Source organism: Rhipicephalus microplus, chromosome X (assembly GCF_043290135.1).
Source record: "Rhipicephalus microplus isolate Deutch F79 chromosome X, USDA_Rmic, whole genome shotgun sequence".
NCBI lineage: Eukaryota > Metazoa > Arthropoda > Arachnida > Ixodida > Ixodidae > Rhipicephalus > Rhipicephalus microplus.
In genome coordinates this window covers 50,604,873-50,621,425 of record NC_134710.1, presented here as the reverse complement: position 1 = coordinate 50,621,425, position 16,553 = coordinate 50,604,873, and the positions used below count along the sequence as shown (strand labels likewise).

General features: G+C 41.5%; 1 long non-coding RNA gene across 1 annotated transcript; it reads right to left on the bottom strand.

The window, feature by feature from the left end:
• Positions 1-2,949: 2,949 nt before the first annotated feature.
• Positions 2,950-3,721, bottom strand: LOC142775208 (uncharacterized). Its single transcript, XR_012886697.1, has 2 exons — positions 3,364-3,721; positions 2,950-3,137 (listed from the first exon to the last, which is right to left on the bottom strand). It is a non-coding gene; the product is annotated as an uncharacterized LOC142775208 (long non-coding RNA).
• Between the last annotated feature and the right edge of the window lie 12,832 nt (positions 3,722-16,553).

Genomic DNA, 16,553 nt, shown 5'->3' with positions numbered 1-16,553 from the left:
AAAAAAAGGAATGGCAAAAACGAAATGAGCGACAAAAGCAGCCTGTGAACGTGAGTTCTTGGTTGAAAAACTAACCTTACAGAAAACCATTCGTTTCAGCGGTGCAGCATTGACGACCGCGGAACCCTGCCATTCGTTTCAAAAGGTGCAGAAGGGGTGCAGCACCGGTTCACAATTTTCCTGCACCTCCTTCGCTGACGGTGCCGGCTTGGTGCAGGCGCGCGTGCAGCTGAGCAGACGACGCAGCACTAGACGTAGGTGGCTTAGGCGCCGTACCCGCCTCTACAAATGCGGTGTGTTTTGCCAAGATGTTTGCACCTCATAAACTGTCCGCATGTGCGTTTCGCCATAGGTCGGTGTTTGCTGAATGGTGCAAATTAACCGAAAAGAAATAAGGCCAACACCTTATCGGCACATCGTCATTTGTTTCGGGTGTCGTGCTGTGCCTGCACCGCTGAACTCACGCTGCACAATTTCTGAACTTCGCGTGCACAGCCGTGAACCGGTTGCGACCGGTGCAGGTGAATCGAACGGACCTAAAAGCTGCCTAGCAGATTATTGCAAACTGTCCACTGTTTTCTCCTGCAGATAATTTTAGGAAGACCAGGGCGTAAAGCGCGAGCACCGAGACGCTCTGAACCATCCCTGAGAAGGTCCCATCACGCTTCTATGATGCCACCATCAACATATAGCTACCTTTAGTGTGTATATAGTGTATATAAACGTTCCTCTTATCAGCCTCGGCTACTCTGCTCGACTTCTACCCGAGACTTGGCTAGCTCCTTCGAATACATCACGAGCAAGCAAAAGGGCACGGAGTTGTACAGGCGAATATGTGCGACATCACATCGCTTCTATTGCGTGACATATTCGTTCTCCGCTGCATTCGCCCGCTCGTGTCCGCCGATAACGTTCCAGTTTTATAGCGACGACACACCGTTGATTGCAGTCACGTCATTGAATATCAATTAAACAGAGGTTGCATTATTTATTTGCATATTACTTCAACATAAAGTATGGTGAAGTAATTTATTACTTAGCCACCTGAGGAGCTTTCTAACTTGACTAACTTTTTTTATCAAGACCTGGATATAAAGTCAAGATTTATTTGGTTAATTCTGAGTATTACCTTCGCAACAGAAGTACATCACCACTGTCCGCAACAATTATTATTCATCTTTCCTAGTGCCAGTAGGTCCGTTCAAGTTACGTGATGAAAACATGTTTGCTGGACTACGTCATATATGACATGTCGCTCAAGTGTCTGTCTCCACAGTATTGACGAATCCAGCCATCTTTCTGTAAACTTTTTGCTGGCAAGTTTTTTAAATTTCATTTTGTTCTTCTTAAAACTGGTGGCCTCAGACAAGCTTATTACGCCTCTGCTCACCACTTATATAGCGTTGTTACACGCGGTGCCTGGGCCGACGGGGGAGAGCGGCGTTCTTTGTTCGTCAAACAAGTCACCGAAAGGCTGTCAGCCTGCTGTCCGCCGTGTACTGTCCATCTTAGCCGGGAAGTGAGGTGGCATTCCGACACCATAAGACGTTCGACGAGACGACCACAATGGTTTCTTGGTGTCACAGGTGCAGTGTGGTGGCCACGCCCCAATCAAAGACCTTGACTTGAGCGAGTGTGGGCGGCACCGTCAGAAATGGTGTGCGTGTCTCGTGATTCAACGGCGCATTCTGGACCCATTCCCTGATTAAGTCAAAACGCACACTTTTTAATGAGCCACCCAGCTCATTCACAAGAGATCTCTCGCCCTGTCTGTACAGAATGTAATAAATCCTCTGTTAAGTTTGCTCTCCTACTCCTGAGTGCACATGCGTTTTTTTTTCTGTCTCTCTACACACTGTTTCTTGCCCCTATTTCTCCACCCCCCGTGCTAGGCAGCAAACCAGATGCCAAGATATGGTTAATCCCGCAGCCTTCCTTTCTCTCTCTTGCCATCTTACTGCCTTGGCATCTTCATCCCGGGTATCCAATGTCTTGCAAGGCCGGTACAAACAGATAAGTTAAAGAATAAAACAGATGGTGAATATTTTCTGCAGCATGTTCAGACGCTGCATGTAAGTGGTCATCCTCGAAAATTATCAACTTTAACACCACGGACAAGTGATAATATACCCTGAGTAGGTTCGAGCATGTATTGAGCCTCGACGCTTCTAATCTCCATTAAACTTCTCCCTTTCGATTTCATCCTTCGGGGCTTTGTGTAGTTCTTCACCTAACGCGCTGCATTAGTGCTACACTGCTACCATTTAATTTCTTCTGTGTATACGCCGTTTCGGGCACGATCATAGGCTGCCATCTTAAACTGATTATGATGCCGTTTTGCATTCATATGAATATTCGAATAATGCTACGGTGAACTCGCACGCATCAACACGCTGGGCCAGTACATTCAACGTTGTCAGTGGCGTAACTAGGGGGGGGCAAGGGGGTACAAGTGCCCCGGGCGCCACTAGGGAGGGGGCGCCAAGCCGAGTCCTCGGGTTGGCGCCCCCTGGAAAGGTTGTCAATGTTTTTTTCCGTAAAACCGCCTGGAAGGGGGGAGGGGCGAGGTTGTAATGTACGACTGGAAGTGGGGATGGTGGTGAAGGAAAGGGTTGCCGCAATGGCTTTTGCATCGGGAAAAGGATCCTCTATTTTCATTTTGCTGCGCTACCTCCGTGCCTTCCCATGACCCTCGGCTAAGCTTTGTTTTGTGCTCCGCAGCACTGGGTTAGATGAGTTTCAGCGAACCCCACCAGCCTCCCAAACCACTTACTGAAAGCTTCCCTGAAACCAACCACGTACGTAAACAAAATAAAATAAAAAAGTTCGAATGCACCTTTTTTGAGTAAGAACAGAAAACTCCAACGAAATAGCCGATCGTCCAACGACTAATCGTCCACGCAGCGGCGGAAGGAAGGGCGAATATAATCCGTGACCTCGGCACCAAAGGCTAAACAAAGGCGTTTATTCGCAGAGTTCTCTGGAGGAAAGACGGAGAAAGCGTGACACGACGGCGACGTTTGTTGATTCCCTGCATCGCGGGCGCCAGCAAAGCAATAGAAGGGCGGGGGTCAACGTTTCCCACATGCCATCCACCGCCATGGGCAGGTTCATCCTTTGGCCCAAAGAACACGCACCTGCGAAAAAAGCGCAGAGCGTAGTGTACCCGACAGCATGTGCCGACTGCCCCGCTTCGTACGTTGGAGAAACCAAGAACTTCCCTGAAAGAATGCGGCCGCACAAGGATGACCTCCATCAATGGAACAGCGAACGGAGCGAAACGGCAGAACACTCCGACCAGTTTAACCCCCATACCAGACCCGAGGGCGCGGTGTCTAGCTGGTTGCTTTGTTTTGTACTCACCCTGCATTCCTTGGGATGCACAAATAGCGCGAAAGCTTAGGTACGAGAAACTTGGGCCTGGGAAGCGCCCGTGCCGTCAAGATTTTTGCAGTGTGGACTGGAAGAGAACAATGACGGGTAAGGGACTTCCGGAAGTTTGAATAAAAAAAGAAAAATACTATACAAAAACGCGGGCGTAGCTCATCGAAATCAGAACTGGTGGCCCTTGGCCTCCGAAATGGCCCGCCGCGCGCCAGTAGGCAATCGCGGAAGCCTACATTAGCGCTTTTAATGGGGGGGGGGCGCGGAAATTATCACGGGCATAATGAGGGGCGCGGAAATATATTTGCCCTGGGCGCCGTCCTATCTAGTTACGCCACTGAACGTTGTATGGCCAAAATCATTGCTAATTACGACATAGAAAACCAGAAAAACTTGACTTTAAGCCTAAGATGGCAGCGTATATGCATTACTGTAACTGTTACATTCATTTTATGTCAATTTGTCTAATATGTCATTTCATGCAGCGGCCGCCGAACTTGTGCCGCTGTTCATAGTGGTACTCTCGGTCTGTGAAGCTGGATGAAGATAACTGAGAAGCCTGTTTTTGACTGGCTACATAAATGTGAAACGAAGCTATAAATCAAAATGAAAAAGAAAAAGACAAATCTGTGAAAATTCGGTACTGGTGCATAAATGGCGCGCCGATTGCGCCGATGAAAAACGTCGGCGGCGGCGCGCCGACCAGTCCGCGCACACCTCTATGTGCAGCTGGCGTCCCCACATCTCCAAAGCCGACATCGGCCACATCGAACTTCGAAGAATGCGCAGAATAGTGACGTTGTGAAAAAAAATTAAGTTGTGTTAGCCCCCGGTCAAATTTATATAAATATGGTGATTCCTTAAGTAAGTCATTTTCTTACATCACAAACAAAAATAAATGTACTAAACCAAACTTTTAAATAATTGCATGGACATCTGGCCACGATGTTCGTAGAATTGTCACAAAAAACAGGCAACACTGAAAACACAATGTTATGTAAAATAATGTGTAATATTATTATAATAGTAAATGTATTTTGTTAAAAAATTGTTATAGTGTTTTTTTTTTTTGGTAAATAAAGAATTAGTGTTCACTGTGCTCAATGGAAATCTGGCAACCAACAATTTTTGAAGTTCTGGCCACATAACAACATACTTTGCAGAGTTTTTTATGTATATTTACTATTATTTTGCTTATTTATTTAACGCGTTTTGTTTTTTTTAAAGCATTGTCAATATTTAGATATTTTGAGTCATATGTATGTATGGTTGCGACGACGGCCGCGAGGTGCTCGCTTTCTCCTTTCATTCTCACTGCTGCCACTGTTAGTCATTCTGCCCTGTGCTAGATATTCACTCTCTTCCTTTGTGCCACTCACACCCTCGATGACCCGAAACACATTATAATAGGTTGAATCTAACAGAAAATTTGGCATAATCGACTGCTGGATTTGTTAGATTGTTCCAAAGAAAAGAAATGAGCTATTGACCCCCAAAACCGTCGTGCCATCTCTTTTATGTTTAATAAGCTCTAAAGTGCACACTTGTGGGGCCATTCTATTTTGTTTTGTTTGAGCTTAACGTCACTGGACCACAACATAGATAGCTTAATATAGATTGAATCTACCCATAATATAGATTAGTGGGTGCACGATAAAAATATTCAGGTTTTTATTAAAACTTTCCAGATTGCTGGTTCATACTTTTTACTTCTTACTCATGGCAAAACTTCCTCACGTCTTCTACCTTCTGTCAAAGGATGGTCAATGCATGTTCTAGAACGTGCATTGACCATATCCCTCTGTGTCCCGCAGTGTTGGAGTTGCTATGGATAAAGCCGACAATAAACAAAGCATAGAGCTTATTTGCGCTAGAGTGCATTAAAGAGACTAGTTATCAAAGCCACCTTTTTAGGGCTTAGCTGCTTTTTCACTGTATAATCTGAGCTTTTGTAATCTTTTGGTGTTAATTTTCCATCATGCATCCTATTTGCAAGAGCCTTGTAGCCCCATATGGCTTGAGCATTAAGCCTTTCTATTGAAGGTGGCTTCTTAATTTCGTGGCATTATTTTATGGGCTTGCTAGCAGCTGGTAAAAAAGCCATTTGCCACCTTGTACTTTTAAAGGAAAAAATAGGAACACTAAATTGGGAGGGGGGATTTGAAAAGAGGCATGCACCGGGTGGGAAACGACTCTTGTCTTTTATAAAAGGTGTCTTGTATAAGCAAGGCACCTCATATGTGTTTTATTATTAACCCCTACTTTAATGTAGACAGTCTGGTGTCTCTCATATGCTTGGATTTTTTACATCAGTGTCGCTTAAAAAGGGGTTTGACTGTATCAAAATCGAAATCATGCCTTGAAACCAAATTGAAAAACAAGTATGGCTTTGGGACTCGCATAATTACATTGTTCTTTTCAGTCATTTTTGAAACTGATCGACCTGCAGTGTTGATTCTAATAGTCTCACGCAGCTGATGGTTATTGAACACCAGTGCACGCTAGGGGGAAAAAAGGCATAGGAGAAGTTGAACACAGTATGCTTAACTCTCAAGCCATTCCAATATATGATGTTTGAAGAGAAAGCTCAAGGGGTGACACTTGCTAGGGTCGTCCCCTCAGCCAGAGCCCAAGCAGTGTCATGATGCCCCTGACTCAATCCCCCATGATTTATGCTACTGAATTCAACTCACGAAGAAAAACAAAAAGAGACGTCGTATGGCAGTCAGCACTGGACCTGTTGTACACGTCTCTTTTGTTTTTGTCCATAATGCTGTTGGACCTTGCAGATGTCATGTGGCAGTTCACTTATTGGGCATCAAATTCTTTATAACTAAAACACTTCCTGATAATCAGTTGTCTGGAGAGCTCATGATAACTTTAATGGCTGTAAATTGGCATTTTTGCATTCCATTTACAACAGGATGCAGCTGATGAAGGCATGTAGCGTATTATCTGAACGCAGTAGCTGCTTAGCCACCACAGAAGGCCTCTCATAAATAAATAATTTGACCTTTACTTATGGGCAGTGGCTCTGCAGCGGACTGCTCGTCAAGTCATCACTTGTGATTCAATCTGGGCATGGTGGGGGGGGGGGGGGGGGGGGGAGTTCATCAGCTAAGGGGATTTTCAGACGTTTCAGGGGCAGAATACTCCTTGAAAAGATTTTATTGAAAGAGGCAATTACCTACCACTGATAAAGATCTTGCAGGCAATCAGACTGAGAACATAGAACACGCCTTGAAATGCAATACTGGTGCCATACATACGTTACCTATAGTACATTAAGGAGGACCATATAAAGAGGTCACTGGTAATGGTTGTTGTATAAACTCTAAAGAGAATAATTGCTTTTTTCTAAACACTGTTACCACATAAAGATGTGTTGTGATAAGAACAGACATACGTATAGGTATAGAAAATTGATGTTAAGGTAATGGGAATTATATACAGATAGTAGAACAATATAAAATCAAATATGAATAAAAAATGATGGCTATATAAAGCAGTTCAAGTGTCTTTCGACGTATGGAAATTATACCGATAAAATCACTTTTGGCAGGTGATTGATAGCTAGCAGACATGCACTGTTACCTTAAGGGGAGAGTGCAGGGGGCTCGGGGCTCAAATTCCCTCCGGGCTGCTTTATTTGATGAGGGGAGAGGCAGAGCCCCCTCTCCTCTTTATATTTAAAAAAATCTTGGCTGCTAAGGCTCTCATCCACTACCAAGGTTCTGTAGGCCATCTTGTCTTGCAGTTATTTTACGAGAAACAACTTATGCCTATTTCTTTTTCTTTGAAGATTTTAGAAGTCGGATTTCGGGGCAGTGACAAGCAGGGAGCACGACACCGTGGTGACATTGAGAACGAAACCACAATATGGCAAAAATTGGGGCACTTGCACAGCTCTTGTGCAAAACAAGTAAGGAATGTTTCCACACACAAATTAAAGTGCCTTTATTTAACAGACATGTGTTTATTATCATCATAATCCTTTCGATAGCTCTCTCTCTGTCTGTCGGTATATATATATATATATATATATACGATCGACGCCACTATCTTGTGTTACATCATAGGCAAGTATATATACTCAATCGTCTGCAAAATAGCCTTTCTGCGTTGGTTCCCAGCCTGGCTCAGTCACTCTGGGTTAGTTACTACACTTACCTGATCCACTCTGCTCTCTTCTTGTCTCTCAAGGTTACACCGACTATTTTACTTTCCATCGCTCTCTGCGTCATCCTCAATTTAAGGCACTCAACCCTCTTTGTAAGCCTCCAAGTTTCTGCTCCAATTGTAATTACCGGCGCTATACAGCTGTTATATACCTTCCTTTTGAGTGATAGTGGCAATCTTCCAGTCATGATTTGATAGTGCTCTCAGAATGTGCTCCATTTCATTCTTACTCTTCCAGTTACTTCAATCTCTTGGTTCGGCTCAGTGGTTATTACCTGTCCTAAGTATACTTAGTCTTTTACAACTTGAAGTGCACTATTACCTATCTCGAAGTGCTGCTCTCTTCCGAGGTTGTTGTGCATTACTTTCATTTTCTGCAGATTAATTTTAAGACCCACCTTTCTGCTCTCCTTGTCTAACTCCGTAATTATGAGTTTCAATTCGTCCCCTGAGTTACTCAGCAATGCAATGGCATCGGCAAAGCGCAGGTTAATAAGGTACTCTCCATTATCTCTTATTCCTAACTCTTCTCATTCTAGGCTTCTGAAAACCTCCTGTAAGCACGCGATAAATAGAATCAAAGAGGTTGTATTCCTGTGTCTTACATTTTTCTTAATTGGTATTCTGTCGCTTTCTTCATAGAGCAATATGGTGGCAGTTGATTCTCTGTTGATTTCTTGCAGTATGTTTATATATGCTTCGTCAGCACCCTGATTCCATTGTGTCTGTATGACTGGTGATATTTATACTTTCAAATGCCTTCTCGTAATTTTCTCGGACTTGGAAAAGAATCTGCATGTTGTAAATCAACTCTGCGTCAACCACACTATACTTAAGAGAGGGGGCTGCAACGTACCTTTCCCCCCCCCTCCTGCCCCTGCGCACACTTATGCTTTTTGAGACGATTGAAAATTACTGAGAATGCTTTCTCGAAAGATGTCACTCTCATACAGCGTGGCATGAAAGTGGAATTTGGAAAACCCGGCATACGTGTGTAAATTTGTGCATGTTGTTACACTGCAGTTACACTGTCTAATAAAATTATGTCGGTCCTTTTGTACCAAAACTACGTACGATATAATTATGAGGCATGCTGTAGTGTAGTGTGTGTGTTGAACTCTAAATGCACCATGGTGCAGCCGTGGCACTACCAGTGTGTCGCAGAAGGACATTCCAGTTCTCTCCCTCTCTGTGTCTTTGTTAGCAGATCAGATGGAGGAAATTGAATGTCTTTTCATTGGCAGCGCCACGGCTGTACCATGGTGCATTTAGAGTTCCCCTCAAGGACTCCAGAGATTACGATCATATGGTGTTTGGCACGTAGATATTGACATCACTTTGTACATGAGCCTCCATAGCATTCTACCTCAACAGTAATGTGCTGACATGGCTGGGATCGAACGCGAGATTTTTGCATCAGCAAAGCAAGCACCACAACCACTGTACCACCAAGGCTGGCCATGGTTAATGTGAAGCTTTTAAATTTTGCCAGAATGTTGTGATGAACTTCCTCTACTGTGCGAAGATGGTTTTATGGTTTTGTCCTCTTCACGAGCTTCACACCTTCTTCTAATACACTTTACCTGTACAAGATCTACTCTTGTACTTTTGACAACTCTTTGTGTACTTTGTGGTAGTCTAGCATCTCTACAACTAAAAACATACCAAACATCATTCAGTTTGAATACGCTCTGAAAGATTTAATAGAAATCACAAATCATTGATAATAACACTATGCTGACTTGTTGAAAGCTGAATTCACATCACTTTTTTCATTCATCGATGCCACAATGGCAGGCCGCTCAGTGCTTTTTTTTTTGGTAGAAACCTCATACCGAGAGCACCAATACCATGCATCTGCCTTGGCACGCCTCAATTATTTTAAAGGGAGAACATCATCATCTATGCCACCATAGGCATGCACACGAGGGGCGACCACCTCCCTCCCATGGGCGTCAGCAGGGGGGTGCAAAAAAGGCAGTTGCTCCCCCCCCCATCGCAGCACCAGCCCGCCCCCCTCCTATCCTAACTCAGTCCCCCCCTCCCCTCCCCCGAAAACCATTCTTTATTCTCCTGCGGACATCGGTGACCAAAGACTTTCCAGAATGTTCCTCTCAATCAAGGTGTCAAAAAAAAAGAGAAAACAGAAACAGTCGAGGAACCTTTCTACTGATCTTTCTTCTGTAAGAACCCAAGTATAGCCAGGCACCAACACAGCCGAATTCAAGCCATTCACCTGTGAAAGCCTTTTCCTCTGCAAATTCTGCCCCTGGCATTCTTCCAATTGGGAACCGAAATTTTCTGTTCAGATGACCTTTAACCTCACATGAGCCACGCGTTTTTTCAACTGAGTGACGTAAAGTCCCTCCATTGCATCTACTGCCACTTTTTTAAGTATAGCACCAATCATTGTTCTGCCGCCGCTGCCTAGATCTCGTTTTAGAGATTCCAAGAAGAAGTTATTGAGCCACCTATTTATGCTTTTTCCTTCAATCTTTTTCTGCACATACGAGAAAGTAAATATTTTTTTCTTCTTACCACAAGTGTTGTCTTGAGTTTCATTAAAGCTTTCGAGGAACGCCACCTCGCTGCTGCGCACCAAGCTGTCGGACGAGGTCGACAGCTGAGCGGTAGGACAGAATACGAGGCGGGGTGAGCGCGTCTGGTAGTGTGAGCTTTCTTTACTTCACCCTATTCATGGGATGCATAGCATATGAAGTGGGTCTATGAACTGGGAAAGCTGCAGAAGCATCATGGTGGTACCTCTGTTTCTGTTGGTTGGAAGACTGTTGTCTTTCTTTTCTTTGGTTTCTCCTTTGTTCTCTAACCATGAGGCTTAGCAGAGAGTTGCCACTCTGCTTGGGTGCAGCTGCTCAACAACAAAAACATGGGAAGAGCACCAAAGTATCATTTATGAATATGAATTAGTTTTCAAGAAAATGTTTGGTGACCTGAGGTGAGGTAAGGGATTGAAGAAACGCAGGGCTGTAAGTAAAAAAAAAAAGTAACTTTATTTCATCTTTTACGGCATAAATTCTATTAAACATGCATGTATTTCTGCATAAATTGATATTGCTACAGTTTGCACGACTGTAACAACATTAGGCCCGTGTACTCAGATTTGGGTGCACGTTAAAGAACCCCAGGTGGTCGAAATTTCCAGAGCCCTCCACTACGGCGTCTCTCATAATCATATAGTGGTTTTGGGACGTTAAACCCCACAAATCAATCAAATCAACTGTAACAACATTGAGCTTAGAGACAAAAAGTTGCATTAAAAATGTGTGGCTGGTAACTGGAAGTTTTAGGGGCAGAATAAATTGTTTGTGTGTGTTAATCTTTTTTTGAGCAGGAGATAAATTCTTGCGCGATGACGTGCTTCCTATTATATTTGTTGTGATTGATTAATAAGCGTGCATTTTGAGAATAAGCATTAACTTGAAGATAGCACTCATGCCATCTCCTGTTCGATCCTTTGTTGATGTTTTATTGAGTGCTGTCAAGCTCATGATGAAGTGAACGTTCTAATGCTGTTGATATTTGCCATTATAATCAGCAATCTACCTACGATCTACTGTCCTCGTGCAGTTAGGATACAAAAAAATTTATTTTTATGTGGGAGCTAGAGTAAGGAGTCCTAATTACAGTTTCAGATTGGGCTTCTATCAGTGAATAGCTCCCGTGCAATATTTTAAACTGCAGAGCTGTTGCAGCTGTAACACTACTTTAGTTTGGCGGAGTAGGTCTAAACTACAAGTAAATTAGATGACATCACTGGGGAAGAATGGCGCTCTTTCCTTTCACCTATTTTCTCCCGGTGGTTTGCGTAGTCTAATTTACTTGTAGTTATTGTAGCTTGTCGTAATTTGTCAGTCCGAAACCAAAATGATCATTATGCATGATGAACTGTCACGTGCATTCTTCATCCTTTTTATCGTTGTCTACATCAATTGCTTCACTTCAAAAACACGTGCGATTATTTCTTCATTGTGGGATACAGTAATCCGATTGGCGAGAGAATCAGTACAGAGAAAGAAACAGAACCAGAGAGAAAGAAAAACAAAAAGAAGAGAACCAGGAAAATATTTCGGATAGAGAGATTTGAACCAGCAATCTTACAATCCAACGGCGAGCATCATAATCACTCAGCTTTTCATGTACACTAGCAGAACATAGCATAGCCTTGTATAGTATAGTATAGATAAAAAGTGGGACAGGTAACCAAGGGTGATAAGGAGAGCAATGAGGGTGAAGAGGAGGGAAAGGAGGAGAGAAGAGAGTAAAGCATAGCACAGAAAAGAATGAGAGAAATTGAGAAAAGTCAGAAAGTGCAAGAAAGGAAGAATCAAAGGAAAAGAAAAATAGAGAGAGCAAGAAAGGTAGAAACAAAAATGAAGCAAGTAAACAAGAAAGAAAGAAATGTAGAAAGAGAAAGATATAAAGTGAGAAACTGAAATTGACAGAGAGTGAAAAAAAGTAGTAAGGGAGGAGGATAGAGGTAAGGGTGAAGAGGGAAGAAAAGGAAGATAGGAAAGTGTAAAGCATATTGTAGACAGAATAAGAGAGAAAAGAATAGCAACAAATATAAAAGAGACAAAAAGATAAAAAGAAAAGATAAAAAGTAAGTGGGAGCGAGTGAGGAATTGCGGGAGTGGGAGAGAAACAAAAAAAAAGCAAGAGATATTGAAATGAAGAATTAAATAGAAAAAAAGAAAGAAACATAGAAGGCTGCCTAGCTCCGCACTTCCTTCAGGCTTACCACAACTAGTGTAAAGTCGTCTTAATTTTTTATTGTAGCTTAATTATGAATTCAAATATGTTGTTTGTGTATAAACAAGGCACATTTGATCACTCAGGGGATAGCTGTACTAGCACGAGTTTAATATCAATTTCAGTATATAAACAAGCAGTATTTGATAACTCAGTGGACAGCCATACTGAGATGAGTCTAATATTCAATTCACTGCATATATTATCTAAAAAAATTGAAGAATCTTGATCACTCTATGAAGTCTAAAAAGCATTAAAGGACCAAGTCATGAACATGGGTAAGGAAAAAAAATGCTGAATATTTTTTTCTGTTTTGACTGCTTTTACCAGATTCCATCAGAAAAATTCAGCAGGTCCCACTCCTTGTGAGAGTCACTTTTATGAAAAGCATCCTGTGAGTATTTGTCTATGCTAATTTTTTTTTTGCTTTTTATAAGTGCAGTAGTTTTGGGAACATCTAGGAAGTACCAGGAACGTTGTCTATACTGTCATTTACAGGGTAACTTATGATCTGACATGTTGTCAGCACTCACGTTAGAGTGTTATATTGAAATGAAGTGACCTTTATGCTGTGATGATCTAAATTTAATACCGAACTTTCATTTGCATACTTTTCTGGGGTTGAGCAATACTTGAATGTAAATTGCTGAATGATAGGAATGTTTCTGAGACATCCATAGAAGTGGAGCCAACATTGAAACCTAAATTGTCATGAATATTTCTAAGTGTTTTTTTTCTCGTATTTTGGCCATAGCAGCCTATCAAAATTTTTCGAAATTTGGCATGAAAAGGTTCCAGGTTCCTTAGAGGGCGACATAAATTATTTTGCCTTGCAATGAATCCTGCGAGTAATTGTCTAGGCAGAATTTTTTTGGCTTTAAGCCAGGTGTGATGAACTGGATTGACGTGTTTTTGCAAGCGCAGTAGTTTTGGGCACATCCTGACCTTACTAGGAACATCGACTACACCGGCATTTACAGGGTAACTTATGCGTGACATAACGTCAGAACTCACGTTGGTATTTACCCATACCAATTTTGGTCTACAGCAAGCTATAAGGAGGTAGCTTTCATTTTGAATTGCTTGTTCCAATTGTTTTGAATGGGTCTGACCAATATAACTAAATATTTAAAACAATTAAAATACTGATGCTTTCACCATTTCCTCCTCAAAGGTCTCCTTCACAAAGTCTTTGTAATTTCATGCGCTAGGAACACAATGAACAATGTTTGTTATGGGGCTGTTCATTACAATAACAAATGAGGGTGTATTAAAGAGAAATATTGTTTTTTATACTAGCAAATTATATGCTCTCATTATACAAAATTCAAAGCACTCGCCATATTCTTGATAACTAAAAAAACATGCAAAAAATGATGGCAACACCGCCTTAAAACTTCTGGAACATTTTGCTGAGGTGTTATAGATTTGGGTGGCATCTGCTATGGCTGCCATAACATTTAAAATCAGAATTATTTATTTTTGGATTAAACAAACGAATAGGCGCATTGTAAGAATATACGGAAGGGGGGCCCATAGTCACAGACTGAACTGGGATTTCAAAATAGTGAGGCAAAAGAAGTATGTTGACCTCCAAAAGACCTAGATGCTTTCCATGAGAAATTTCAGAAAATTTCGATAGGCTGCTATGGCCAAAATACAAAAAACTTACAAGTATCTATGGTGCTGTGGGCTGGTCAATAGTTTGCAGGACACCGTCACATGTATTCTTAAGGCGGCGTGGCATGGGAACTTTTGACCCTCCTGTGCATCATGACAAGATTTGTGTGCAGAGGCAGCAGTGCAAAATTTGGAAATGAAACAGTGATTTTCATATTCTCTTTAATTATGCCTATGATGGTACATTTAGCTATGGTAATACTGTATTTGTATAAATACTCTGATCAGTAGTGCTCAATGGCTTATTTTTGAGACCTCAAGCACTTCAAGATTTTTTTAATGGCTGGCTTTCCGCTTGTGGTAGGTTTAAAATGTGAATGTCGTGGCAAAGTTCATCTGGGGTACCAGTATATTACACTAACCCAGACGAATATAAGTTACCCATACAAGTTGGAAATCACGAATTGTATTTTGAGACACCAATTTGAAAACTTCGGTGTCTAGGTCTATAATGATTTTTTAGGTTTTATGCTTTTAACCGTAATATGATTGTGAGGAACGCCGATGTGAATTACTCTGGAAAGTTGCATTACCCTGTGTTGAGATGAACCCACCCATGTGCATGTGTGTGCGTACACACATGCACACACATACACATTGCGTGTGATTACGTGTAAAAGTCAATTTCATCACAACCCGCAGGCCACAGAAGTTGATTTGGGATAATCATAGGGTCGTAAGGCTATTTGTCTTTGGAATTTTAAAAAAGCATATCAATGAAATGAATATATTATTCCAAGTGCATTTTCGGCATTTGGTCAATGCATCGATCCAATCAAGCACTAAAAAGTATGAGGTATGACATGATTTTTCAAAAATAACTCCGTATGTAAAGGGTTGAAGATGTGTGCGCTCAAAGCAAATAACTCTAGCAGAAGCTCAGAACATTCATTAGCTGACTCACTGCATTGAGAACCTTAGGCATGACAATTCTATAAATTATTTTCGGGTCCAAAACGGTGTTAATGGAGCCCGCATCTCTGCCACATCTTTCATCTCCACGTTGGAACCGGCATTTTTTTTTAATCAGTACATCTGCCACTGTAGCAAAGCATGAACAGCAGCTTTGCTGTAATGCAGGAATCCAGTGAGATGAAGCAAGTGAAAAATATGATGGAGCTACTTTTCATTAGGTGTGTACTGTCTGAGAAATTTGACTATAGTGGGGCGTGAAATGTCATGTTGTCTTCATTTGTTGGAATGTATGTTTACCAGTGCATGTGTAATGTGACAATTGCAATATTTAATTTGATGATCACTCAAATGATAATATTTGCTGAAAAGCTGCAAGTAACTCTGAATAAATGCGACAATCAAGTGAAGAATTCTACAAAGGACTCGGTGAAAAAAAGAAGCCCCAATTCGCTCATTACGAGCGGAACTGACAACTCAGGGTCAGGCCAATCTATTTTTATAGTGCATAGAAAATATATTCTAGGCACTTTACTAGTACATTGGCAGTAAGGGTAGGACTAGTTAATCTCGTTGAAGACAAAAGCTTTGAAATGTTTCATTATCACGATATCAGAAACCATGTTGTTGAATTGCATGATCTTCACGTTAATAAAGATTACCTGTGGAAAAATATGTAAAATGAAAAATCACTCCATGGATGCCGCATTCATTTCACTAAATGCAAATCACGCTCACCATGTTGGCAATTTTGGCCTAGTAACATGTACCAGGTCTTGACAACAAACAGGTAGTTTTTGTAGCAGTCTATAATGCAAAGATGAAATCAATGCTGCATTTCAGAGATCATTACAGCAAGAATATCTTATCTTGAGAGCCATTGTGTAATTGTAAACATATATTTTGATGCATTATTATCTTATTTCACAGCTTTACCAAGTTCTGTGGTGTTCAATTCAAACCATGTTATATCACAGAAATCTAATTTGTGTATTTTGTTTGAATTAACATTATAACCACTCTGTGTGGAGTTCCTATCAATAAATTTTATCATGAAGTGATCGATTGATCAGTTAATCAACCTGACCCCCTCATACATGTCTGTTGAATGGGGCACAAGATTGGACAGATACCAATTGGGCATGTAATGAGGCCAAACTGGAGCTTTCTTATAAAGCACTGATTCAACGTTCCCCAATTGGTCTCATATAACAATGTCAACTTGAATGCCTGATATATTAACTAGACTTGTAGTAATGTTCAAACATTCCAATCAAAAGAGCAAAGTTCCAATATTAGTTGACCCTGATTGCCTAGTGAAACACAAATAGCGCGTATACATTAAGGTACATTTTTCGTGGAAATTAGTAACGTCTCTTAGATGTCCATAGAAAACCAAATTGTCAATGTTATATGTTACCTGCAAATATAAAAAGCTCCGCCATGTTAGGTTGTACGTACGGTGTACAAGGACACTGTGGACATGTAATAGTCATACATAGACATTGTCGTTTAGTAAATGAAAATATTTTCTGTGCACTTTGCAGGCTCTCTGCATGTTGTTGGTGTGTTAGACCTGCAGCCACACTGTAGTTTTGCTCACTGCCCATGTAATACATTACAGATAG